The following is a 26,588-nucleotide window of genomic DNA, read 5'->3' as shown; positions in this document are numbered from 1 at the left end:
GTTGAATCTTTAATAGATAATCTTCTTCATGTCTTTCAGATATTGCTAAAATGGCACATTTTATCTTTCTTTCTGCCATACTTCTTCATTCATATATACTGTGTACTTCAAGAGAAAGTGATAAACACATAAAAAACATCACAGTTATTTCATCTAAGAAGGAAGACGTAGAAAGTGATAATCTGCCAACTTTTTCACTACCGTTTGGAGCTAGAATAAGTAAACATTTGCTGAAAGATCAAAATACCCATCGTCAATCACAACTTCAACAAAACTTGACGTCTGAACTCCATCAACAGAGGAGAAAGATAAAGAAGCGGAAGAAGATCGTTAAACTGTTGAACCAGAAACGATCAGGACCATTAAACGAGAACTCAGAGCATAAAATCAGGAAAATCGAAGAGTTTCCTTTTCGAAATAATGCATGGAGTGACGAATATTTTAACGATAATTTTTCTCGGAAGTCATATCACAATTCTTTTGACTTAATTAAAAGTGAAAATCCATATTTTGATTTATCTCATACCAATCGAAACTCTTCCCAAGGTATGCTAAATGTTAATGGAGAAAATTTTTTAAAAACAGCCTTTATGGCCTCCACATATTTACCTCATTTAAATAACAGGACATATACAACAGCGGAACCAAAAAACTTATCAGGTAACACAAAAAAGTTTTTTAGTACATTGAATTTACCAGTTCCGACTACAAATGCACCTCATGTTTCAAGATATGTGGAAAACTCTGTAACTGATGATAAATTTATACCTGATGATTGTTCCTGTTTTTGGAGTAAGCAAAACTGTGGATGCAGTTGCTTTGGTTCCTTAAATGTTGCTGATTTTCAGGTAATTGATAAAATTTATTTCAACTAATAACACCAGAAAAAGAAATCGAAGTGCCACTCTAGCAATATTAGTTTTTTTTTCTTAAAAAATGTATTAAAGTAATAAATTTTTTTTATATCAATTTTGTTTTGATTACGGGGAAAATTTTACCACCAAAAATCCTTTCTTGAAGGAAAGAAATAGAATTAGACACTATTTTAATTAGTGAAACGAGAAAGTTCAAGCACTATCTTTAAATTTTATTGATTAAAATTGTAAGAACCTTTTTTTGGAACAGTGCGTGTTAATTTATTTACATTAGATCTGAGCTAAATGTAACCAACGTAGGCAAATGTAATCATGTAACGCGATGTTGTAATAAAAATAGGCACCTGTATCATAATTCTAAATTAAAAAAATAGTTTTATACAATATATTAATGTGATTGAAGAGCATAACTTCTGGTATTTTTCTTAGTTGTTCAAAAATGCAAGAAAGGTTTATTTTATGCAGGTACATTTGTTAGTTCTTTTGCATGTTTATTGAAATAATTTATCTTTAACTATTAAAGTATATCATTGCAGGTTTACATTGCTGGAGAAACTATGAAACTTTTTTAACCGTCTTCTTTTAATCTTTCACATGGTAAAGGAATATGTAAAAAATAGTTTAAGATACGAATGAAGAAAATAAACGAGTTAATAAATCAACGAATTAGTTAATCAAAAAACTAAAGAATCGGTGCTTTATTAAATCAGTGAAGAAAAAAATCAGTTAATAAACTGAACAATCAATGTTCAAATATGTGAATTGATAAAGTAGTTGATAGGCAAATGATTAAATGGTTGAATCAAAAAATGGATTAATTAGTGAAAAGTCGAGTAAGTGAATGAATGAATAAGTTTGAAAACAAATAAAATCCATGATATTATAAATCTGTAACATTGGTATATACAATATAGCATATATTTAATTAAAAAAAGTCAAAAATCTAAGCTTTTTTTTCATTAATAATTAAGTTTAAATAAATTAAATTGAAAATTCAATTAAAAAACTTTTAAAACTTTTACTGAGTGTACTTTTCAAAAAGCTTTCTTTTTGTTTTATTATAAATATTTTAATTCCTCATAAAGCATCTTTTTAATAAATATAAATATTTATAAGGTATAAGAAATAATACTAATTTATTTATTTTTATATAGTTTTGCATTTTTTATACATAAAGTTCTTTTCAATCTAAAAATTATTACTTTAATGAGCACAATTCATTTTGACTAAATCAACTGCTGAGCATCTCAGTTGAGCATCACAAAGAAAGTTGCTGAGCATCACAGCTAATCAACAGTAAATGTCATATTTAATCATTTTTAACTTTATTCTTTTTTAAAAGTAATGTCGTAGCTATAAAATGTTTCTAAGTTTCTCGAACTAGCAAAATACGACTTCGTAAAATTGCAAGACTTGTGAAAATATTTAAAAACATTAAATCTAAATTATGGAAGTAAAGCAAATGAGCAAAATGAAAGGTTCGAAATAAAATAAATTTTTTGACAAAATATTATGTTCCCTGAAATCAGGCACTGCATAATGCAATTGCGCTAAAATAACTTTCACTTCGAAAAGTTTTGTGTTACATAAACTTAGGAATAAAATGTGTTATACTCATTACATCAAAAATTATGATAAATTTTTCAATACTGAGTTAAAAACAGTTCCTTAGAAAGTTTAAAAAGTGAAGTATGGAAATGCATAAAAACGAATTATTCAAATTTGCTCATCTACTAACTATTCAAAAAATTGAAAACAATTTGTGCCTTAAAGTAAAAATTTTAATTACACGTCAATTTTTTTTATTATGAAGTTAAATATAAAATTTGTAGACAGCAAAGAAAATTATCAAAGAGAATCTTTTGTTCTGGCTTTTAAAACAATGAACACTGCTTAAAATTTTTAATAACGACGAACTTTTATTAAGAAAGAATAACAATTAATATGTCAAAACATTTTCTTTCGACCATTCCATTAGGTATGCAAATGCATAGAAAAAAACAACATCATTTAAATGCATTTCAATTCCAAACTCTAACTTTTGTTGAATCTTTACAAAATATTTAATGAACTAATTTTTGCGTACATTGAATTTTTTTAACTATCAAAAAATTGTTAAGGATTTTATCCATTAACTAACATTCTGAAATTTTTTTTATTTCTGTTCTTTTACAATAAGTTTAGACAGTATATTATTTAAAGAAGAAAATACACATTTTAGTAAATTTATAGTTGAATTAATTTTTAAGGATATTAAACTTTACTATATGGAAATGTGGTAAGTTTTTGGGAAAAATATATATTTGTTTTCATTTTAAGCAATCTTTTGTCGCGTATGTATTTATTACATTACGTAATATTTTTAGCAAGTATGACATATATGATGGTTTTACACTGAGCGGAAAATTTAAAATTTTTGTAACCATTTTTAAACTATTATAAACTAAGCTTACTTTTAATGTTTTTTTTTACCTTCTCCGGAAATTTTTTCAATAAACATATAACTATTTAAACTTCAAACAGCCGAGGTTTTTAAAATTGTATTATAAAAACTGTTAAGCCTGAAAAATTTTCTCTTATGTCTGTTTATGCCACATCAACAATTTCATAATAGTTTATTTTGACGTAGAAGATTTTGTCTTTCTTTATGCGTAAATATCTTTTACCCCTTAAAACAAACATTACTTTATGATAGAATTTTAATAATGGATCGTGTAATAATGAAAACACACACGCATTTTTATTGGAGATACGATATGAATTATAACACTCCTAATTTCAGCAAGAAAAATTATAATCAATTCATGAATGGTAACAAATTACTTTTCCACTTGTTTAATTTTGTGGTGCATGCAATAAAGAGAATTGCAGTTTAAATGTAGTTTGTGTGTTAAATAAATTTTAAATTTCTTAAATTTGATATCACTGTGGAACGAAATTTTTGTAACATTTACACAAATGCTTGATCTCGTCCTATTCGGTTGTGGGGGATTTCGAATCTGGAATTAGTTTTGCTACTAAAGCTACAGATTTTTTAAATATAAAAATGACATTTTTAGTCTATATTTTGTCTAAATGCACAGGTTTAAAAATGGTATATATAACGGGAAGTGCGTAAAAATGTTGAGGCATATTTCTAGGGGAGTTAGGAAATATCATCTGCATGTAAATAGCTACAGAATCCATTCCCGGAAATTTTCTCTCACGCAACACATGGGGAGTTTCCCTATTATGACCTGCTTAGAAGCACACGAAAAAACAATTCATAATAGGGAAGCGCATTTAGCGGCATATGACGACCTTTTCAGGGATAAGTTTCCTTGCAATTTTAATCCTGATGATGTGCAATAACTGCCAAAGAAGTTTGCCTCAAAATGTACTTTTAAACTCGTATATTTCGACAAGAAATAGACTGAAAATGGCATGTAAAAAAACTGTAGCACGGGGAAAGAAATCGATTGCAGATTTTAAAATCTTGACGTGAAAATATCCAAGATTCGTTAAAAAGTCTCAAACAACAGAAAAAAATTGTTCTCAAGTGTAATCTTTGATATTTAAGTAGATTAATTTAAATTAGCAACACTAGGCAAATAAAAATGCTCTTTTTAGCTCAAGGCACATATACTGTCAGTTTCATAATTACGCCACTTAATATGTTTCAAAGAATCAATAAAAACGAAAAAAATAAAACATAGGAATATGGCGTCACAAACGCTTAAGCAAAGTCACCTTAGGAAGTTTCATATTATATGTAATACGAAAGAATATATTAAATATTTTATTTCTATTGAATTTATACACATGTGATGCATTAAAGACCGTTCCTACAACGGGTTATGCTTAATGCTTTAGACAGCTTGTTGCGGATACAAAATATGACCAAGATAAGATGCGTCATCTCTTACAGCGCCGTTGGAACACTTGTCTCCCGGATAAAGTTTGCGATCTCACATTCTTAAGTGATTTTTTGTTAAAAATTTCTTGGTTTCACAATGTTTTCAAATTCAATCTTCATTGAGATTAGTACTAGCAAAGGAAAAATTAAAATTTCTTATTTAAAAATGAATTAAAAAAGGCGAATACATCACAGTTCTGCCTGGCAAATAAACCTGGTTACTGAAGATTTTTATATTTTCTTCATTCCTTCTGATCTCAATAATAATAGGCCTAAGTTTTATATATTTTTTTCTCATTCCGATATTAACTCGTGTTCAACATTGTTAAAAAGTTTTATTTCATTGTTTAAAGAACTCGAAGAAATCATCTTAATGGTAGTTCAGTTATAAATCTCCAGATGCGACTTGAAGCCCACCCAGCTTCAGATTGATGGGCACCAACTTGCATGGAAGTAAAGGCGGCTTGTGCGCAGGGCTGACCTCATTGACACAATCATGCCGTTGGTCATGAAATTATGGAGCATTATCCTCCATGACCCCCTTGCCCCACAAAGGGGCTGTTGCGGAAATGTTTTTTTTTACTTTAGTTGAGTTATAAAGTTAAGAATATACTTGTATAATCTTAAACAAGTTGTTTTTATATCTATTCAAGTTCTTGCGTATTTTAATATACTTATCATTTTATTTTGGATTTATTACAGATATTATCAAAATTTTTTCAACCATGCAAGAATTTTTCTTTCACCATCCAGAACGGCAAAATACTTTTCCTTCCCTCGAGGTTTCTTTTCGAACGTTGGGAATGTCGAGAACTTTTACCTCTTTGTGTCAAACGCTACATTTGATTATCTATTTGAACCGACTCCATTGACGTCAGCATTTCAAAATGTCAGCTTTTCGAAGTCAGCTGTGGTTAGAATATCAGATGCAAAAGTAAATCTAGGGTGGAATTGGGCACCCTTATCACAAATAAAATCGACTATCCCCGATGTTGTTGCATTTATTGAGATAGATGGCTGTGGACTGAATCGCTTATCTTCGGATTTTACCCAGATCCTAGATAGAAAAATAAGAGATATTATTATCCACAACAGTGACCTGCAGATGGTAGGAAGTGGTGCATTCTCGAACTTCGAACACTTGACACATTTTCGAGTACCAAGGAATAAAATAACAACCATTAAAAGAACTGATTTACCACCGAATCCTCTAAGCTTATTGGAAATAGATCTCAGGTATGTATGATGATATATTGTAGAAAAAATTGGTTTTATAATGAAAAGAATCGGCACTTTGAGTATCTGAACTTTTTACTGCTAACTGAATATTTATTGTAAAATTTTGTGGGGGAAAAATACGAGCACACAATAATCTCAAGAATATAAAAATCTTACTCAATAACCATCTAGAGTTAAAAACCAGAGAGCCTGCTTATTAAGCTAATGTACTAATCTATGCACCTTTATGCAGAGAGGATAGTTGCAATTCAGATAAATTATGTTGGAAACTGAACATGACATCATAGTGGACGAAAGGAATGCTACAATGGCCCTGTTCACCTGTGTAAAAGATTTTAGAAATTGAACTGCACTGCAGAGACTATTATATACAGGGCAATTTACCTTTGAAGATTCTGTTTGCAAATCAGCTAACTGAATCTTCAAAGATAAAAAACAATCAGATGAAAAAAAACTAATTATTCTTCATTTTGATTGGTTGGAATATGTTTGTTGCTTTATATAGTGTGGTTCCATTAACATCTGAGTGTCTATTGGGCTAAAATTAGACTATTCCCGAGATTTCGCTTTTCCTATTCCCTAGACTTTATACAAAAGAAAATTTTTTTGCTTAATTTTATATTTTATATTATAACTTGAACACGTCACTTGAACAGTCGATCTAATTCTGAGTTTACGATTTTCAATGTTCCAACCTTGTAATTTTGAACCCAACCAACAGAAGACAAGAGAACTCCTGGATCAAACATTGGGACAATCTAGCCTTCTTGGAGGACTTCGTGATGAAACTAACCCACACTTGCGTTGTATCTAAAGAAAACCACGAAAACTGGAATTGAATGATTTTTATCTGTTATTCAGGGATTTTAACTCATAGTCATAATTCATTAATTTTAGCGAAAAAAACAAAAGTGGTGTACAAAAGTAGTGGTTGTTGAAAAAATTTATTATCAATTTCTAAGAAAGTTTGAAAAATTAGACTTTAAAATAATGCATTTAACGGTTTTCCCCCCGTTGTTTTTAGTTTTTCGGTAGATCACTGATTTTAGTGGAATTCAATTTCATTCAAATAATACTGTTGAAGGAGGATATCATATTTACATAAAAAAATGAAGAAAAAAATAGCTTAAAATGTTCACCGCTTCTTTTTTTAATTACCACCTTTAATACTAAGCCTTTGTACTAAGGACTGAATAGTACTGAGTTTTTAATTTATCAAATATTACCTATCCATACCGGAAAATAATAATCACAAATAAAAACAAAAAGCAATCTTACGAAGTTTCGAGTAGAATATTTAAACCGGTATAGCCCTAAAATATAACAACTTTCTAAACATCCGAAATTTCAAACTATTTTCAAGAAAATAACTCAACAAATTTCAGATATTATTTTACCAATCATGTATCGGAGCATCACCTTTAACTTGTAATAGCTTCCATACATATTTTTATAAAATCTATTTATACACGTCGTTTTATCTCATTATTAGATTTAAGAATTTTCCAGAAATTTCAAAAATAGACCCGCTATCTTTGAGAGTAATTTATTTGGGAAGAATTTTTGGCGCAGAAAACATCAATGACACATACAGTCATATTCCGATGGAATAATGAACTGTTCAGGCTGTATAGAGAGGCAAATATTATCAACGGCCTAAAATTAATTCGCATCGCAGAACAGATTGTTGCGAATTGTTGGCAGTATAAACTTCTCTTCTTTAACATCCTGAGTCTACAATTTTAAGTCGATGGGCAACCAAATAAATGGACTAAGGTTATTGGATTGCATTGATAAGAACTTTAAAACCCTGAGAGAGGCAAACTAGAACACCTTGATGAAGAAGAAAATTAAATGCATAAAGAATCTAAAGTAGGCTTTGGCTCATATAAGAATGTCATGTCCAAAAAAAGAGAGATTATACTTTTTTCATTTTATTTTATTTAACTTCCTTTATTAAACAGCCGATGCAATTCTAAGTTTATGACTATCAATATTTAACTCAGTATCCTTGTGATTTTAAATACATCCCTGAAAAAAAAGGGAACTCCTGGATCAAGCAGTGGGACAAACAAACCTTCGTGAAGCAATTTCTGACTGAATTAACCTAAATTTGAGTTACATGGTTGGGAAAACTACGAAAATATCCTCCGGTTAGCCTGATAGAAAGGGGATTTTAACCCATGAGAATATTCTATCACTGAGAATATTTTACGTTAGCCCTATGGGAGCAGAATTCGTTTCGAATCTGGGTCACCTCATTGTGGGGCGAACTCTCTATTCAGTGAGAAACTGCGGCTCTTATACTTTTTCTAAAAAGCTTAAAGCTCATAAATAGATTAGTCAAAACCAAATATGTAGAAGTCTATGAAAAAAAAATTCCCATTCTAATATGTAAATGGCCTTAAGTTATGAGTAAGAACAGAAAACTTTAAAGCATGTTTCCAATTGTATAGAAAAATAAATGTTACATACTTTAGTTATTAACACGCGCTATTTTGAGATTAATTAGTTTCTAAACTAACAATAATGAATCTGTATTCCTGACATGGCCCTTGTTTTGGAAAATTTAAATGGTTTTAATTTTTTGCATGTTTTTTTTTCTTTTTTTAAAAGAGAAAATCAGTAAAATTCTCTCAATCTTTTTCCAATCAGAATGTAGTATATTTTCCAGTTTGTTTGAATCGGAAAACAAGCTAAGGCAAATAATTTGAAACTATTTATTTTGTTGAAAGACACTTTAAACTCAAAAGATGGATCACTGTAAACTCTTTTCATTTTTAACACAGGTTTATATGAAAACAAACTATATTTACTTTAATGTTTTTCGGTATTAAAATATTCTCGTTTCAAAATAAGTTTCTGAGAAATGTTATGAACTATTTCGTTTTGAATTAAAATATTCTATTTTTCTCTCTCTCTTTGATGCATAGAAACAAGATTTCAAAGTTTCTAAACCGATAACACGTGTATTTTTGTTTGCTTTTTATTCTACTAAACCTAAAAAGAATTTAATTAATGTTTTTTCAGTTTAAAGCTTTTTTAGATCAAAGAGGTATAGTGGGCAGAATAAAAAAAGAACACCATATATATTCACCTTTTGATCTCACCTTTCATCTTTTCATCTAAAAAAATCGGAATTTCACATACTAGGATGTGATCTTGCTTTATATGGGTTAACTGATTTCTACAGACGATATTTTATGTGACAATATCAGAAAGAAAACGTTCTTATTGAATAAACATATATTTTCCTAATGGATTTGAATACTTGATACTTCCTTCTTCCTTAGATTATGGTTCAGTTTTCCAACCCACTTTTCCGTGTATATTAGGCTTTATCATATTTTTAAAATGTTCCCTCCAATTAATAATGTACAGTGCGCAAAAAAAAAAAAAAAAGAGAACACTTTACTAACTTTTGATCCAATTGTCATATTTTAAATAACAAATATGATCTAAATGGTTGAAGGGTCTAATCTTAAATATGCTGATAATTAGTGCATGCGATGTTTAAAATGAAATTAAACACTAAAAATGTTCTTTTCCTAAACAAACCATTCCTCTGAAAATATGATCCCAATAGTTTAGGTAGAAAAGTGGCTGAACTGAATTAGAAAACACTCAGTTCTGAAACTATTCTTTCAATTCATTTGGATGTTATTGGGTTTAACGTAAAAAATGCATAAAAATTCTACCTCACTTGTCTATATAGCAATATTTGAAGCGCAAATATATATAAATAGAAATTTTTATTTAAAAAAAAAAAATTATTGGGTTAATTCTATTGTCATTGTTTTGGTCTATATATTCGATGTATGTGATTTTGATTATGTAAAGCAATACATAAAAAACAATACTTCATTTTTTTCGATAACATTGCGAAATACGTTAATAAGCATATATTAAAATGTATATCGACTATACATAAAATTATGATGACTTCTGAACTTTTAGTCTTACTGACTTGGGAATGGTTTCATTAGGTTCAACACCGACAAATACCTCATTTGTCAAGATAGCAATCTTTAAATCATGTTCATACCATTTATAAATAATAGAACATTCTTATATTAACAAAATGTTATTCTTATGTTATAGAGTGCGTAAATTTTTTCTCCCAGAAATACTGATATTGTTCAGAATTCTTAAGACAGACTGCGTGCAGGTTTATATCTAATAGTAATGTATTCCTTGCTCCGTATTACAGCACATGATTTTGACTGACGGTGGACATTCAGAAAATATCTTACTGAGAATTTTCCTTGATTGAAAGATTCCGAAAACTTGTGATGTGATTCTCAATATTTTTTTAATACTTACTGCTTGCAGCGCCATCTATCCAAACAAATATGAACTGAAAACAGAAACTATATGAGAAAAAAATATGTCTTGTCTCAAAAAATCGCTAAGTACGAAATATTAAAACGAAGTATTGTTTCATTTAACTTTAACCATTTTTCTGATGGAATTCTATTTTATTTTATATCCGTCGTTGAACAAGTTGGCCCGATTTTGAGTGTGCGTCTACCAATGTTCAACTCCGTAGTCTTGTAATTTTGAACCCAATCTAGAAGAAAAGCTACCTTCTTCTGGATTAGATTCACCCTTGATCAAGTATTGGGATAAATTTGTCTTCGTGGAGTACTTTTTGATGGAACGAACCCACATTTGTGGAACAAGAAGAAATCCACGAAAAATTTTCGAGATTAGTTCGACGGTAAGGGGATTCTAACCTATGATCTTCCAACCACTGGGGGTATTTTACGTTAAAGCTGCTGTCAGTGTAAGACGGGAGCAGATTTCGTATCTACCAACCAACACTGGGATTCGAACCTGGCACACCTCATTATGAGGCGAGCACTCTATCTCTCGAGCCATGAAGGAATTTAAAAAAAAACATCAGCTTAATTCAGGACACTCTGTATGAACAGAAAACTAAACTAATTACAAAATCGTAAAATTGTAAGACTCAGACAGCTAATCCCAGCCGTCCGAACGAGATTTTACATAAAAAAGGCGTTAAAAGATAAACAGTTTAATGTGGCCCCCAGATTAAAATCAGCATTTAAGAATAAAAAAATTTCCAGTTGCGGTGTTACAAGCGCAAATACTTAATGCAGCATGTATACTTAAGGCAACAATTTGAATCCATCACAACATTAACTAAACATTATAATAAATACTACATTTTGTTTACTCTATGAGTGAGATCTGACCGCTTTTTGTATATATTGCTTTAGTGGTCATTTTATTGAGGAAAGTGAGTCATCATTCTCCATATTATATGATGTAATTCTTACATATATAATAATAACTTATTTAATATACGTTATTATGTAATATAATATTTTTTCCATACGGTCAACTTACAAAGGGGTTTAGGTTAGCTCTGAAATTTTTTTTGCCAATTTATACTTATCATAACAGCATAGGAAATTTCCTAGAAATTTTTACCGGTCGGGCAATTTATGAAGGGTTTAGAATAGCATTTAACAAACTCTTAGATAATCTTGGCATATTTTTTTTTCCAATGGCAGGCACTGAATTTGAGTCTTTGCCTATACTATGTCAGAATTGTTGATCATTTCACGTTACCCAGTGGGCACCTGTGAACCAAAGTCACGGAGGCGAGCAACATTGCCCACGCCACACTGCCCCAAACCCGTTTATAGGGTGGGCCACATTCACACATCATACATACAACAGAGGACAGCACAAAGAGAGAGAGAAACATCCATGCCCAGAGCGGGATTCGAACCCGCAGCCTATGGCTTCACAGTCAGGCACGCTAACCGCTCGGTCATCTGGCCGGCAAACTTGACATATTTCAGTGGTTAACTTTCAAGATAGTGAGGTGGCCTTAGGTCGCTGTAGATCAATTTAAAAGTTCGGTCCAATTTGACATGTTTCACTTTTGTTGAGTTTCCCTAATTATATCAGGCACGTTAGTTTAATTGATATGTTTTATGTTTTATTTTTCAGTGACAATCGAATCAGTTTCTTGGAAGTAAATTTGTTTACAGAAATGCCTTCTCTTCAGATCGTTGCATTATCCGGAAATCCTTTAAGTGTCATTTTAGAAGAAGCGTTTCAGGCAGTGATTGGAAAAGTTTACTTACCTGGATTAGCAAGTAAGAGCTTTTGCATCGCCCGAAGCAAGGGCGACTTTACTTAGAAACAGATCGTTTTATTTTATTTTATAACAAGCTTTGAACAGCCAACCCAATTCTGAGTTTGCAACTACCAATCATCAACTCCGTAGCTTTGTATTTTTGAGCTTAACCCAGATAACAAGGGAATTCCTGGATCAAGCACTGGGAGAAACTAGCCTTCGTGGAGGACTTTTTTTGCTGGAACTAACATGCATTTGCGTTACATGGAGAAAAAAGCACGAAAACCTCCCATGATTAGCCCTGCGGCAAGGAGACTCTAACTTAAGATCCATCTACCACTGGGGATATTTTACGTCAACACTGTGGTCGATTTGAGCTGGGTGCAGAATTCAAAGCGACCAGCCATCGCTGAGATTTGAACCTGGAGGTGAGGGCTCTGTTCCCTGAGACACCACGGTTTTTGAAACAAATTGCTATGGTTTCAGTTGATATTAAAGTCAATTAAGACTATATAAGTTTATTTTCTTTCTAAAATAGCAGTTGATATGCGGTATTTGTCACGGTATTTGTCAGAAAGCTTAAGGTACCGGACAGGTTTCGACACATTATTTTTTAAAAGGCTCAATTAAAGCTTTAATTTTATGTTTAGCAAGAAGGAGTTTAAAATTATAATTTTTAAAAATTTTTATAAATGTTTTGAAAATAAGGGAGTTTGAAAACTACAAAAGTGTTATGTCATGCTAACAGCTCTAGAACAAATTATAATGCATAAATTTCAAATTTTTTTTTCTTGATCAATAATGTGATTACCTGCGTTTTAAACTACAAATCATAAAAAAAAATTTAAAAAAAAAAAAAAAAACCAATAAAATAGAGCTAAATTTGTTGTTCAATATCGAATTTTTAAAGAAAAATTCTAAATATTCTAACTTAAAGCTTGATAAAAATGACAAACTCCAACTTAGACATTAGCTTTTAGTTCAAAACATTCCTAACATTATACAAAATTTACAATCAAAATTTCGAAGAATTCTATAATAAACTTTTTTGTGATGCGTATTAGCGTAAAGAAATTTTTCTCAAAAACAACGTTCTTTAGAAAATGCATTGAAAATGCAAAAAAATTCTGAAAATAAGAAAAAGAATAATTCGAAAATTAATTTCTGAAAATGAATTTCATTTGCATTAACTTTATAATTTATTCCAATGAATAAAAGTTTTAGTAACACCAAAGCAGGAAAAAAAAACATATTAGTTGCGTTTTCGTGAGTTCACTTCCGTTTGGCTTCTTATGAGAGCATATGAAAAAAAAAAACTGTCACTTAATTTCTAAAAATCGTAGTAAAATTTTTTAAATGCTTTTGGAAAGCTAAATCACTAAAGTTTAAATGTAATAAAATAAAAAAAATCGAAATTTTCATCGAAAATTTTTATTTTCATACTCTTGTATACCTTAACAAAAATTGGATAATAACAGATATTTATTAAAAATTTAATGCACATTTTCCGTTAACGCAGCATTTGGATTAAATATAACATAACTCAAAAGGCTATCTATATATATATTTCTCTTACACGGCACCAAAAAAAAGCCTCATTACAACTTCCCGAATGGCAACGTTAGATAATTGACCAATGATTGCTGCTAAAAATGTCACATGGCAAATGTCACATGAGGTGGCTCAACATATAGCGCTTTTAAAAACGGAAAAAATAACCAGAGTGAGCATTATCAGGTTGTTCAATTCAGATTCATGCCCTAAAAACATGATAATATTTAATTTAAACTCAATTAGGAATTCATTAATTAATTGAATTGAGAATGCTTTAAAAGGCCGCTGTTGAATTGATATTTTTCTACTGGGAGCTACCTAAACGTCTTAAAAACGTCTAAGTGTTTGTATTGAATGCATTGAATTTTTTTTATATTTCGCGTTTATTTATGCATTGAATTTTCACGCTTTAAAATGCAGAATATTAGTGAAGCTGCTAGGGCTTTTAAACGTAATGAAACGTGTTCGAAGAGCCCAAGAAAATGTTGAGGAATGTTATGGAAGACATAGATTGCAGAGATCAAGTGCAATATTAAGTATTGGCAGTAGTCAAGGGGAAGTGCCAATATCAAAACTCCCCGATTAGAAATGCAGCATGGCGACCTCCACATGGTATTTCTCGGGTAATGCTAACGGCCATGCATTTTAATTTATTGTATGTAAGACATCCTTATTTTGTTCTAAAATGTTAAGTACTTTATCACAAATGTTAATTAATATAGAAATTGATTTCAATAATGCTGATCACCAAAAAATATTTCATTTGGCGATAAAACAAATTTTTGTGTTCTTGAAAATGAAAGACTTTTTGAGGGTTATTATCTCACAAGGAAAAGTTAGGGTTTAAAGTTTATATTTTTAAATAATAAAATTTTTTTCTAAAACTTTCAGAATTTCTAGCATTAACTAATTTATTATACACATTTAGTTGAATTTAGGTGAGTAACTGCAATATTTGATAATTTATTTTGCTAATATGTTTCTCATTTAGCTAATGTTTTGATTTTTTCACCATGTACAATCTAAATAGCTAATATACTTTTTTAAAAGCCAATAAGAACATTGATAGAATTCTTCTACATAAGTACAATACTATGTCTTTGATGATAAAATACTATGTCTTTGATGATAATATACTATGTCTTTGTGCTAGAACATTGTGTTCATTGGCGAGCGAGCGCAGCGAGCCATGGTTCACGGCGTGAAGCACATAGGATTGCGTAGCAATTCTCGGGGGTCGGAGAGCGTTAGCGAGCAGGGGGCGGAGCCTCTTAGTTGTATTGAAACGAGTAAAATAGGAACATATAAAACGGAGTGAAGTTAATGACAAAGGATTAGAAAAGATTTAGTGAAAGTTGGTAAACAATTATGGGCTTAATGTATTGTGTCATGAGGGAATTTGTTGAAATGTTAAAATGGGATTAGAAGTACATCAAATAAGTTTAAATCTACAAAAGTAAAATTTATAAGAGTCCGAGGATTTGCTAGATTATATGAAATTTCAAGAAGTCAGTCACTTAAATTATTTCATCAAAAATGAAACGTACTTAGCTTAGTAATTGCTTAGTGTTTGTTGTTTTATGACTCGTTGCAAATGTCGTCGTCACCTTGTTATACACAAGGCTAATTGCAGAAGTGTCCAGCATTTTCTAATCTACCTTATCTTTTTAGGCTTATTACTATAAGCCTATATGCCTTTGGGAATGGAATTAGGAGGTGGAAGTATTACTCAATCAATTACTTTTGGGAATGGAATTAGGAAATGGATGTATTACTCAATCATAACGAAACTGCTTAGACTTATTGCAATAAACCTTCATTATGACTTTTCATATAAAGTCTTCACTAGTCTGAAACTATTGTACCTGTCTGAAATAAATCAGGCTAATTGAGCAATGAATGACATGTATTTTCTAATCAGTATGTGTGTTCTCTCAGCAATTAACCTAAAATTGTCAGACTGACTTGAAAATGCAGAATCATCCTAGGGCATAACAATAATACGATGGTTTCTTACGAAGAGTCGGAAAATTCAAATAGCTTATGAGAGCCGCGGTGGCTCAGGAGATGCAGCATTAGCACACCAATCACGTGACCCAGGTTTGGATACCTGCTGTGGGTGATTGGTATGAATGCTGTTCCCTGTTCACACCGATGACAGTGCTGACGTAACTTATCCTCAGTGGTAGTAGGATCACGGGTTTGAATCCCTTCGCCGTCAGGTTAACCGTGGAAGGTTTCAGCGGTTTTCATCCCCACTCAACGCAAACGAGGGTTAGTAACATAAACAATTCCGCTTCGAAAACTAGTTTCTCCCAATGCTTGATCAAAGAGTTCACTTGTCTTCTGGGTTGGGTTCGAAATTACAATGCTACGGAGTTGGACAGTTATAGCCGTCAACTAAGAATTGGGACGGCTGTTCAATGTCTGTTATAAAATAAAATAAGATATAAATAAGCTTAAGAAATATATATTTTAATGATGAACTTAAAAAAAGAAAATCCAAACAATTATCAAAAGAAAGGGCAATATAAAAACAAATTATATTTTTTTGAAAATATTGGTAACATATTTTATAGATATTTTGCATTGCGCAAAAAAATTATCACCCAATATAATTTTTGTACTTTATGTATTATACATATGTATTGATTTTTGATCCTTGAAACCGCAATCAGGAAACTGTGTCCCTAATCAGAAAAGTGGATGAAAGTTTATTGCTCTTAAGGTTGATTTCACTTTGAGTTTGTGGTCATATCTTTAAAACCAATTAAGCAATTTTAAAAACCTTTATACTCACTGACAAAACCAGTTTACTCACAGATAATTTCATAAATTTTTTTTTTAATAATCATTTATTATTTTTTATTATTTAATTTAAAAGTGGACGTTAAATTTTGAATTATGAGGCATAAATTATTTTATGCCATGTTAATCTACGTATACATGCCATTAAGTACTACGTACTATTGAGAAATCTAAACTTTCACTTGTTTTTTAATAGAAGCCGTAAAAATTAAAATTTATTATTTTTAAAAAGTAAACTGGCGGCAGTGAAATAAATATTTAAATGGAACAATTAATACCAAATTATGACAGACTTACAGGGAAGTTGACTTACGCACATGTGGCAAAAATTTCATTCATGATTTTTTCGTTGTTTCGATTCGAACTCGTTTTTCTTTATTTTCTTTTTTTAAACACTTAAAATATAATATATTTAATTTATTAATGTTTCTCTTAAAATCATCTGCTAATTTTTACTTAATTTAGTAAAGAGATTTGAATGAAGTAATATATTTAGTGAACGCCAAGTTTCTAAAAACATGTTTCATGTTTTATTCATCAGCGTTTTTTTAAAATTTTATTGTGTCGCTTTTTCATTCCTCAGTAAATTCAATTTCAGTAATGTGCTTTGGTATGTATACATTTGGAATAATATATTTATCAATTATTCATAATATATATTTAATAACTAAACAATAAAACCTTAATTAAAGATATTAATTTTGTAAAAAGTATCCTTATATACTCATGAATCAAACTCTTGTAATATCAGCAATGATTATATGAAAAGATTTTTTAATGTTTTGAGTGTAATGTTTTACAAATAGTATGGAGTAGCCGATCCTGATAAACTGTCGAATGCGTGGCTAAAATTTTTAAACGTCTTAAGATATTTCAGTATTTCATATATCATCCTAAGCGTCTTGATTTTAAAATTAAATTTTTAATTATCTGGTCACGCGTGTTTCGTAGAACTATTTGACCAATTACTTCATTATATGTCCCTGCTCTTTATGCTTCTACGAAGATTTTTATTCTATTTTGTTTAATCTATTTTCTGACAACCTTTTTTTATTTTCTCGCACGAAATTTTTTTGATTATTTTGAAAATAAAATCTACGTAGATTTGATATACGTAATAAAAAATTAGCGTTCTTTTAACGAGAGAATTACTTATCGTCATACTTTTACAGACATTATAAATGCAATTTTTTTAGACTTTTGTCATAAGGAGACAAGAGAGCTAATGCTCCGAGGAGCAGTTTTTTGTTTAAACTTTACTCCTTTTTTTTCTTCTTCCTATTCCATTATTTTTATTTGTATTCCATTATTTTTGCTTGTTTGTTTTAGCGGCATCAATGATAAAGAAAAGCTTTGGAAGCCCCATTTACCATTCTACTATGAATGTATTAAAGGGTATAGCTTGAATAATTTAAAGCAACTAAGAAAAAATAAATAAAATGTGTAACAAATAAACCATCGAAATGCACCTAAAGTATACGCGAAAATGAAATGTATCTAGAGTAAATTTTGAGAATCTATTTTCAATTAACTATTAATGAATAAGGCTTTTCGAGCTATCACAAAATGTTGAATGAAAAAGTTTTAGCTTTTATTTCATTCTTATTTATTCTCTTAACTTCATTGCTTTGCAACGGAGAAAAACAGGGTATTGTTTTTTCTTGTCAATTTAGCAAGATTACGGTTATCTTAAATTACTAAACTTGCTGCGGTGATATTGTTTGGTCGTTTCTTGTGACAATCGCTAAAAAACAATTATGATCCAATTTATCGAAATTTTGCTAACCCCCATATTTTAAGGATCAAGAATCCAAATGTGTACATGGAATTATATGTTTATTCAGAAAGTACGTTTTTGCGTCTTATTTTGAAACTTAATTGATAGTTAGCACTAACTAATTAATAAATTTAAAGTCACACCCTGGAACTATTAAGATTGAAATTTAGTACGTGAAAATCAGATCAATAGATGAAAGTTATTCACAGTAATATCTTTTTTTTATTGCGTGCCGTACATCATGAACAGTACGACGAAAAAAGAAAAAAGAAGAAAAAAAAAGCCGGACACGTTCTAAAAGCCGGATACGTCTTCACGTTCTAACCTCCATCTTAATGGTTCAAGAGGGTGACCTCGAATATGCTAATTAATTAGTGCAGACGATATTTTAAGTATTTACACTAAGCAGTAACATATTTGAGGTCACCCTCTCGACCTATTAAGATTGAGTCCTAGAGCGCGAAGATCTGATCATTAGATCAAAAGTTAATCAAGGTGGTTCGCTTTTCTTTTCCTTTCTTTTTTTCGCGCACTGTACATGGCATATGGTTTTCTTTCACTACTGTCTTAAAGTTTACTCTTTTTTTTAATTTTAAGCAAGGAATAAATCATTAGAAGCTACATATTCGTGTTAAGGTCAACAAATTAATATGAAGTTAGTTATTTAAAAACATATATATTATATTTGTATAAAAAATAACAAATATTTATTTTTGGAAATTTAATCAAGCTTTTTCTAAATTTTTTCCCCCCACAATACAAAAGATAATCTTTCACATAAGAAATATTTCACATACATGAGAAAGATTATATTTAATTCATATAAGAATAGTTTTTTGCAGAACACACCGAGTAGAAAATATAACTTTTTCACGTTTATTCGATCATGAAGGAATTTAAAATTACAATATTTTCTTATATTCTCAAAATGCTTATTTTCTTTTTTAAATGTTTTATCTTTCTCTTTGAAATACTTGAAATACGATTCCCAACAACTTGTTCTTCAGAATAAAACAACGCTGAAAAGAAATAGATAACAAAAGAGCTTTAGATTTAGTTTAAAGTTTCAAAAGTTCGTTTCTATTTCTAACATTTTTCATTTTTTTGATGTTGTTTTCAACAGCGACATCAGGCGGGACGACAATGATTAGAGGAAGCAATAAAGTGGACAAAAAACTGTTTAAAGAGTAATTTCTGAAAATTCAATAGTGAACAAAATGGTTTCTTACATAGTACGGTTAAAAACAATTCGTTTAAAAACAAAGTTGAAGGTAAAAAATGTGTATTACGCAATGAACTATTTTATTTGGATTGAAAAATCGAGTATTTGATCGCAATTCAATCAACGGCTTTTTATTATACTATAAAAGATTTTTTTTTAAGACTTTGGAGTAAAATTTTTCCAGTATTACAAATTATTACTAGATATTTTAAAATTTATGATTTTTCAGAATGTTTTTGTTTAAATGTTGGCATTTTTATAAAATACAAATCCTAAATTTTAAAAACTGTCTTAAAAACTCGCAATAATATAACGCGCACTACCCAAATCTTTTCAATTGCTATGATGTACAGTACCGCTCAAAAGTATCAGTAGTTGCAAAATAAATTTATTAAAAACAATTAAAGTACATAAGAGTAGAGATTTTAAGCTTCAAAATGAGCTAAAGCAGAAGCATTTTTGATAATTTTTAAAGAAGTTATGACACTTTGAATTTAGCCATTTTTTTATAAGTTTCTAGGTGTACTGATACTTTTGAGCGGTACTGTAGAGCTGTGGTGGCTCAGGGGATAGAGCGTTCGCCATCCAATGACGTAAAAATATCCTCAGTGGTAGACGGATCATGGGTTAGAGTCCCATTGTCGTCAGGCTAACCGTGGGAGGTCAACACACTTTCTCTATCATGTAACGCAAATGCCAATTAGTTCTACCAAAAAGTCCTCCACGAAGGCAAATTTCTCCAAATGGTTTATCCAGGAGTTCCTAGTCTTCTGGATTGGGTTAAAAACTACAAGGCTAAGGAGTTAAACATCTAGTCGTAAACCCTAAATTTGATTGGTTGTTCAACGACGGTTATAAAATAAAATTGCGATGTAATGATGTGCTATCAATTTATAAAGAGCCAATAAATCTCTGAAGAGAACTTTTCTACTTCGTCTTTGATATTTAGGTCAAATTTTTGATTATTGCATTCTTAATGTCTTTTTTTTTTATAACAAACTATTGATAACAGACTCGAATTGACTAACTTTTTGATTCGTCAGTTCTTTTTTTTTTAAAAAGAAAAATATTGAAAATGAAAGTATTATTAGAAAAGGAGAAATAACACTTGTTCACTTACAAAATGTCTATGAATTTTCCTCGAAAACTTAAAACAATAAAATCATTCAATTAGCTGTTATGGATGGATAATTTAATAGTGTACATTTGCTTGTATCCATATTCTCAAATGCTTATGCTTCACTGTTCCCCAGATTTTAAGAGGTCCGTATTTGTTTTTAGACTTTTTAGAGATTTTTGGTTTTTGCTCTGGCTGAACTGCATCATGCGGGTTTAGAAACAGCAACATTTGCTTGTTTTTGTATTATTTAAAATTTATTATTATTATTAAGTCATGAACAGATGATATTTAGCGNTATAAGTATAGACACGGTTCTCAGCAGATCACCGAAGGCAAGCATCACAGGCTGCGGTCAGTGTGCAGGTGGGTGACCACTTGGATCAGTCTGCAAAGGGACAGAGGGTGTGCGGTATTGGTCCTCGTTAAACTGTTCTACCGTAAAGTGCTCAACCTCGCGTGCAGGTCGTCGGGCTAGCGAAGCGGGGGTGCCATTCCCTCCGTGGATGATCAAAATTGTGATGGCATGTCTTCGGATCATCCTCGGGGATGTTTCCCAGATCGTCGCCAATAGCCCATTGTGCAGCTCTAGTGCGACGTAAATGAACAAATCAAATCAAATCAAATCTTAATGATGTGAAATAGTAATTTGCGAGTTTAGTCATCTTACTTTGGGAGAAACTAATAATGGGAAGGAAAATGTTTAATTTAGCAAACACCAAGAGGTATTTCGAAAAATTGAAATCAAAAGTTTTGTGTGTTCTAAAACAATTCATGTTTTAATACCTAACTTAAATCTATGTAATGATTTCTCACAAAAAATTGCTTCTTCTATGACTGAGTGGTTAGAGCAAAGAAATTCCACTCAAAAATATGTGGATTTGAATCCTGTTCCTGCCCTTTAAATCAAAATTTCGTTATTTTCTTTCTATTTAAGCTATGTGCAAATGGTTTTGTACTTGCGATAATAGTGTGCAGGTATGCAAATTAGTTTTACGTATTCTTACGCCGCTGGAATATTCCAGAGTTGGCGATGCTTTGAATACAAAGCTGGGAAATCATTCAGCTGGGTTGTTGCATGTAAAATTGACTTACAGCTGCGTCGTTGTTCACAACACTTACTTTCTTAATCCTTAAAGCATTACAATTCTATTTCCTAAGAGTTTCTGGATCAAATATTGGGAGAAATTTCTACGTGGAGGACTTTTTGATGGAACTAACCCGCATTTGCGTTACGTGGAGAGGAAAGCCAAGAAAATCTCCCACGGTTAGCCTTACGGCAAGGGGATTCTAACCCATGATTGTTTACGTCAGCATTCTGGTCGGCGCGAACCGGGTGCAGAATTCGTATCGACCAGTCACCGCTAAGATCCGAACCCCGGTCATTTCACTGTGAAGCAACCATTCTATTCTCTGTTAATATTTCTAAAAACCAACAGATGGCGCTCTGCGCAGCAATATAAAGTTCATTGTTATTCAGAATCCTCTTTGACACTGTTTTTTTGACATCGTTCCTTTTGTTGTCATTAAATATTTCTGTTAAAGGCGTTTTGAAATGAATTGAACCGCGAGATCATCATATTTAATATAGACTTGCGAGTTTATAGAAACGTGTTAAAAGATATTTTCGCTCTCACGAAAGATAAACATTGATTTTAATCATTTTCGAATTAATAAGTAACATATCAAATAAATTCCAAGGAGAGCGTAACTATGAATCGCAAATTCTTAAAAATTATTTATTTTATATTTTCATCATCACCTAACTTCTAGGTAACACAACAATTCAGGGAAATCCTTTTGTCTCCTCACATTAATTATTCTTACCTATTGGCTATAGTCTAACATTCCTGTCAAGACTTTCACGAGTCCTTCAAAAAATTGCACAAAAGTTTCTAAGGAATGTTTTTGATAATGATTCGTAATAGTTATTCAGAACGAAAAGTTTAAGTAATAGTTAAAATGCAGTAGAAAGGTTAAAAGGAATCGAGACATTAACATTGGGGAACAATTTTTATTTTTATTTTCTGGTGCATGAGATTTTTTAACGAGTCTGGAATATTTTCACGGCACTGATTTCTAATCTGCTATAGATTTCTCTCTTCATACTACAGTTTTTTTAAAGACATCATTTTTAGCTTTTTTCTGTTGAATTGTTCAAGTATAAAAACGTTATACAGTAGAGTCTCAATAATTCGAGGTAGACGAGACCGAACTTTCGAAAACTCGAATTATCGAAAATTGGAAATTTAATCAATGAATGGAAACAAAGCAATCTTTAAATTTCAGTATTTAATTGAAAAATATATTTCAAAAAGATTTACTTACATTAGAGGATCAGGGAACATTTGTTACATTAAACTCAGTTACAATATTCATTACATTATCTGCATCAGGCTAATTGTACTTTAAAATAATTGTCTAATGTTTTTTCAGTTTCAACACACTATTCACATATTTCAGAGTTGAACAAACAATATCGTTTTTTGTCATTCAGGTTTTTCAACATTCAGTCGTAGTAATAGTAGTAAAATCAATCATAGTAATTGTGTTATGTGTGCGTTTGTCATTTTTTGGGAGCAGGATAGACTTTTTTTCCCAACTAGCTCGGATTTATTGGAAACTCGAACAACCGAGACTCGAGTTATCGAGACTGTAGTGTATATAACCGGGGATCACAAAATGTCGTAACAAACTTCTAGGATAGTTCAGGCACATCCTCAGGTTTGAAATTGCAAGGGTACCTCTGCCCGAGAATGTCTCTAGGGGTGCATCCCTATTTCGAACTCTTTCTTCGTGTTTTTCTGAACAGGTCATAAGAGGGAAGCTCCCCTAGACGCTTTCGACAACATTTCGGGCATGGGCTTCTAAGCAATTTTAATCCTGATGACGAGTATTAATTTCTCTGGAAATTTGCCACAACGATTGCGTGACCCCCTGTTCAATACATAATTTTTAAGCTTGGACGTTTCGAAATTCCAAACATTCCAAACACTCCGACATTCTTGAACATTTCAAAAAAATAAACTAAAAACGTTATTTTAAGAAAAATCTGTAGTTCCTGGAGCAAAACTAATTTCAGATTTGAAATCCACGCATGCGAATTAAGCAAGATCAAGTATTTGTATAAATGCAACAATAAATTTATTTACTAGAGTTCCCCACCAAACGAAACATTTCCTTTAAGTTTTGTTTGCTGTTAGGCTTGATATTTAAATTTCGTTTGCTAAATAAATTAAATGAACAGCTATAAAAGCTTAGATAATTAAAATAATTGCTGTTAAGGAGCTTTGTTAAGTCCTTGAATCAAATGTAAAAGTGTTTACAATATCGTTTTTTTTAATGTAACTAAAAAGATATTTTGTCCTTAAAATGGCTTTTTGTATTTTTTTTTACAGTATTTGGACGTAAATAGTTTATATGAGTAAAACAAAATGCCTGAACTTTTGCCGTGACGTTTTTTCACGTCCTGGAAGAAATATAAGTCTTCTAAAAAGTGCTTAGAATTCTTGGATATATTTGCTTTGAACATCGATTCTTAGTAATTAGAATCATAAATATCACGTTCCATCACATTAAATGTCCCATTTTGTCAGAGTAAAAGTTATGCTTTCTCCAAAGTCGGGTGAAATAACGATACTGTTTAGGGAACTTTCTTAAACTTACGTAGCTACTATTTTGAATAAATAACCAACATAGCCCCATTTTAAATTACTTGCAATAGCAGTAATATAAAATTGCTTACAGAAGTAATATTATATAAAATTACCTACTTAAAAATTAAAATTTTTAATTAATTCTTACTTAAAAATTATAAAAAATATTTATTTTCCGAATTCAGTTCCGTCAAGCTCCTTAATTTGTTAATTTCTCAGAATTTAGTTTACTTTTAATACATATTAAAAATAGAAGAGAACAAGGTAGTCTAAATCAGAGTTCCTCAATCTATGCACTCAGAGCTTTGCGAAACATTTCTTAGTACTCCGCCTAGCATTTTCTAGTACATGATAAAATTGAAATAAAAATAACACATACTAAAATTTTTTAATTATTTTGTTACGAAAAAAAGGAAAAAGAATTGAGACAGCGATTTATTTTTTGGGCTTTTCATACAAGGAAAAAAATTGAGTAACGTCGTATCGATTGTTTATCACTGTTTAAATAAGACATTGACTGCATAAACAAGAAGTAAGCATTTAATATGTCAAAGTTTTTTTGTTATTCGCTTAAACAAATCCAGGATAAATGACAACAGTAGGCAACACTATCCAAACGTCAGCCAAATATAATCCCATTTTGCACATCAGAGAAAACTCGCTCTTCTTATTAGCCTATTTTAGGCCGAGAATAGAAATGTTATAAAATGTTGGATTATTTTTATTGAAATATGTTTAATCTGCATTCATTAAAACGCAAAAAAAAGTTTCATGCATGAAAAATATTATATTAAATGAAATAAAATGTTGTGTTTAAGTTCCATTGGAAAAAAACATTGCGCAAATCAATGGACAAAACATTTAGTTGAGTTCAAGTTTTTCTTATGAAATTTGTTTTATTTTATTCACAGAGCTTGAAACATTAATTCATCATAAAAATGCATGATTTATTTCAACTGGAATACTTATTCATTTTCAAAAGGTTGAATTTGTAAATAACCGTTTCAAATTAAGAAATTAAGCTTGATTTAAAAATTTCTCAACAGAAAGTGTTTACTCCAATTTAATTACTAATATTTTACGTAAGTTTTCAGAACCCTTAACAATAACATAAAAGTTAAACTAGTTAAAATTGTTCATCTTCGTGTGAAAATAATTAAATAGCAAATTGTGGATCTGCAGTATTTATCTAGAAATTATTTTTATTTTTAATGTATACTTTTGCTGTCTGAAGAGGGAAATTTATACGGTGAATTATTAATTTATACAGCAATGGTCATAAAATCTAAAATAATCTTTGAGAAGGTGAATTTATCTTCGGTTTCAGAATGCTTTCTATTCTTGATTTACGAATGATGGTTCATCCTCGATTTTATAAGGTTTTTCTAGATTTGTTTTTTAAAGGCAGATTCAATCCGATATAAAAAGGTTACTTATGCAAGCTTATTGCTAAAGTCATAGCGCGCGAATCCTAACGTGTTTTTAGGAACAGTTCTGGAATAAAGGAACTATAAAAAATTATTTTCAAAATTAGCTTACATTTCTTATTTTAACTCATTTACATTGTAAATGAGCTAAATATTTGGTTTTTGAATTCATTCAAAAATGATCCAATGTGATGAACTTGTAATAAGCTATAATTTAAGTACTTGTCACATTGTTCATTTGAGTAATATTTTTGTTCCCATACTAATTATAAATATACATCTAAAAAATTTTTACAAGTTCAAAAAATTTGTTTTTTCTTAATTATAGAACCTAATGTTTGCTAAACTGGAGTCGAAGTATTTCCAAATCAAATTGTCAGACTCCCGTAAAATTTTCTTCGACTTCCCGAATATTACTCCAAATCTACAGTTCTGATATAAAGTTATGTTAAATTTTCAAAATACTTAGAAATACAGATTATTACTATATTATAAATTAGTTCATCACTGTAACTAAATTATCTTCTTGTATACTTAAGTTCTGGGTTCCTGACATTTTTTCATAGAAAAATAATTATCCATTTATATATAAATTAATAGTTTTTTTTTAAAAAAAGAAATTTTTTCCGGTGTTTTATTCAATGTCGATTAACGATGATATTTATTTGGTAATGGCATGCTTTTTTCATGCATTTTCTAAAAGATTTTAGGGTGTAAAAGAATGTTCTGAAACTGCTTTTTTAAATTAGAACTCGTGATAGCGTCTAAGCAATGTAAACTGCTAGTTTTTCAAAACTGTAGTTTATTGTTAAACGAGGTAATTTTTTCAGCAATTCTATATTTTAGTTAAAGATATGCAGCAATACTTTAATAGCACTGCCCACTCCAATATATATATATATA

At 30.5% G+C, this 26,588-nt stretch overlaps 1 pseudogene; it reads left to right on the top strand.

Moving 5' to 3' along the window:
- Positions 1 to 26,588, top strand: part of LOC107438784 (uncharacterized) — a 55,650-nt pseudogene that overhangs the window by 27,300 nt on the left and 1,762 nt on the right.

The sequence above is a fragment of the Parasteatoda tepidariorum genome, chromosome 1 (assembly GCF_043381705.1).
Source record: "Parasteatoda tepidariorum isolate YZ-2023 chromosome 1, CAS_Ptep_4.0, whole genome shotgun sequence".
In the NCBI taxonomy this organism is placed as follows: Eukaryota; Metazoa; Arthropoda; class Arachnida; order Araneae; family Theridiidae; genus Parasteatoda; species Parasteatoda tepidariorum.
The sequence above is the reverse complement of the archived record's forward strand: the minus strand, read 5'-3'. Positions and strand labels throughout refer to the sequence as shown.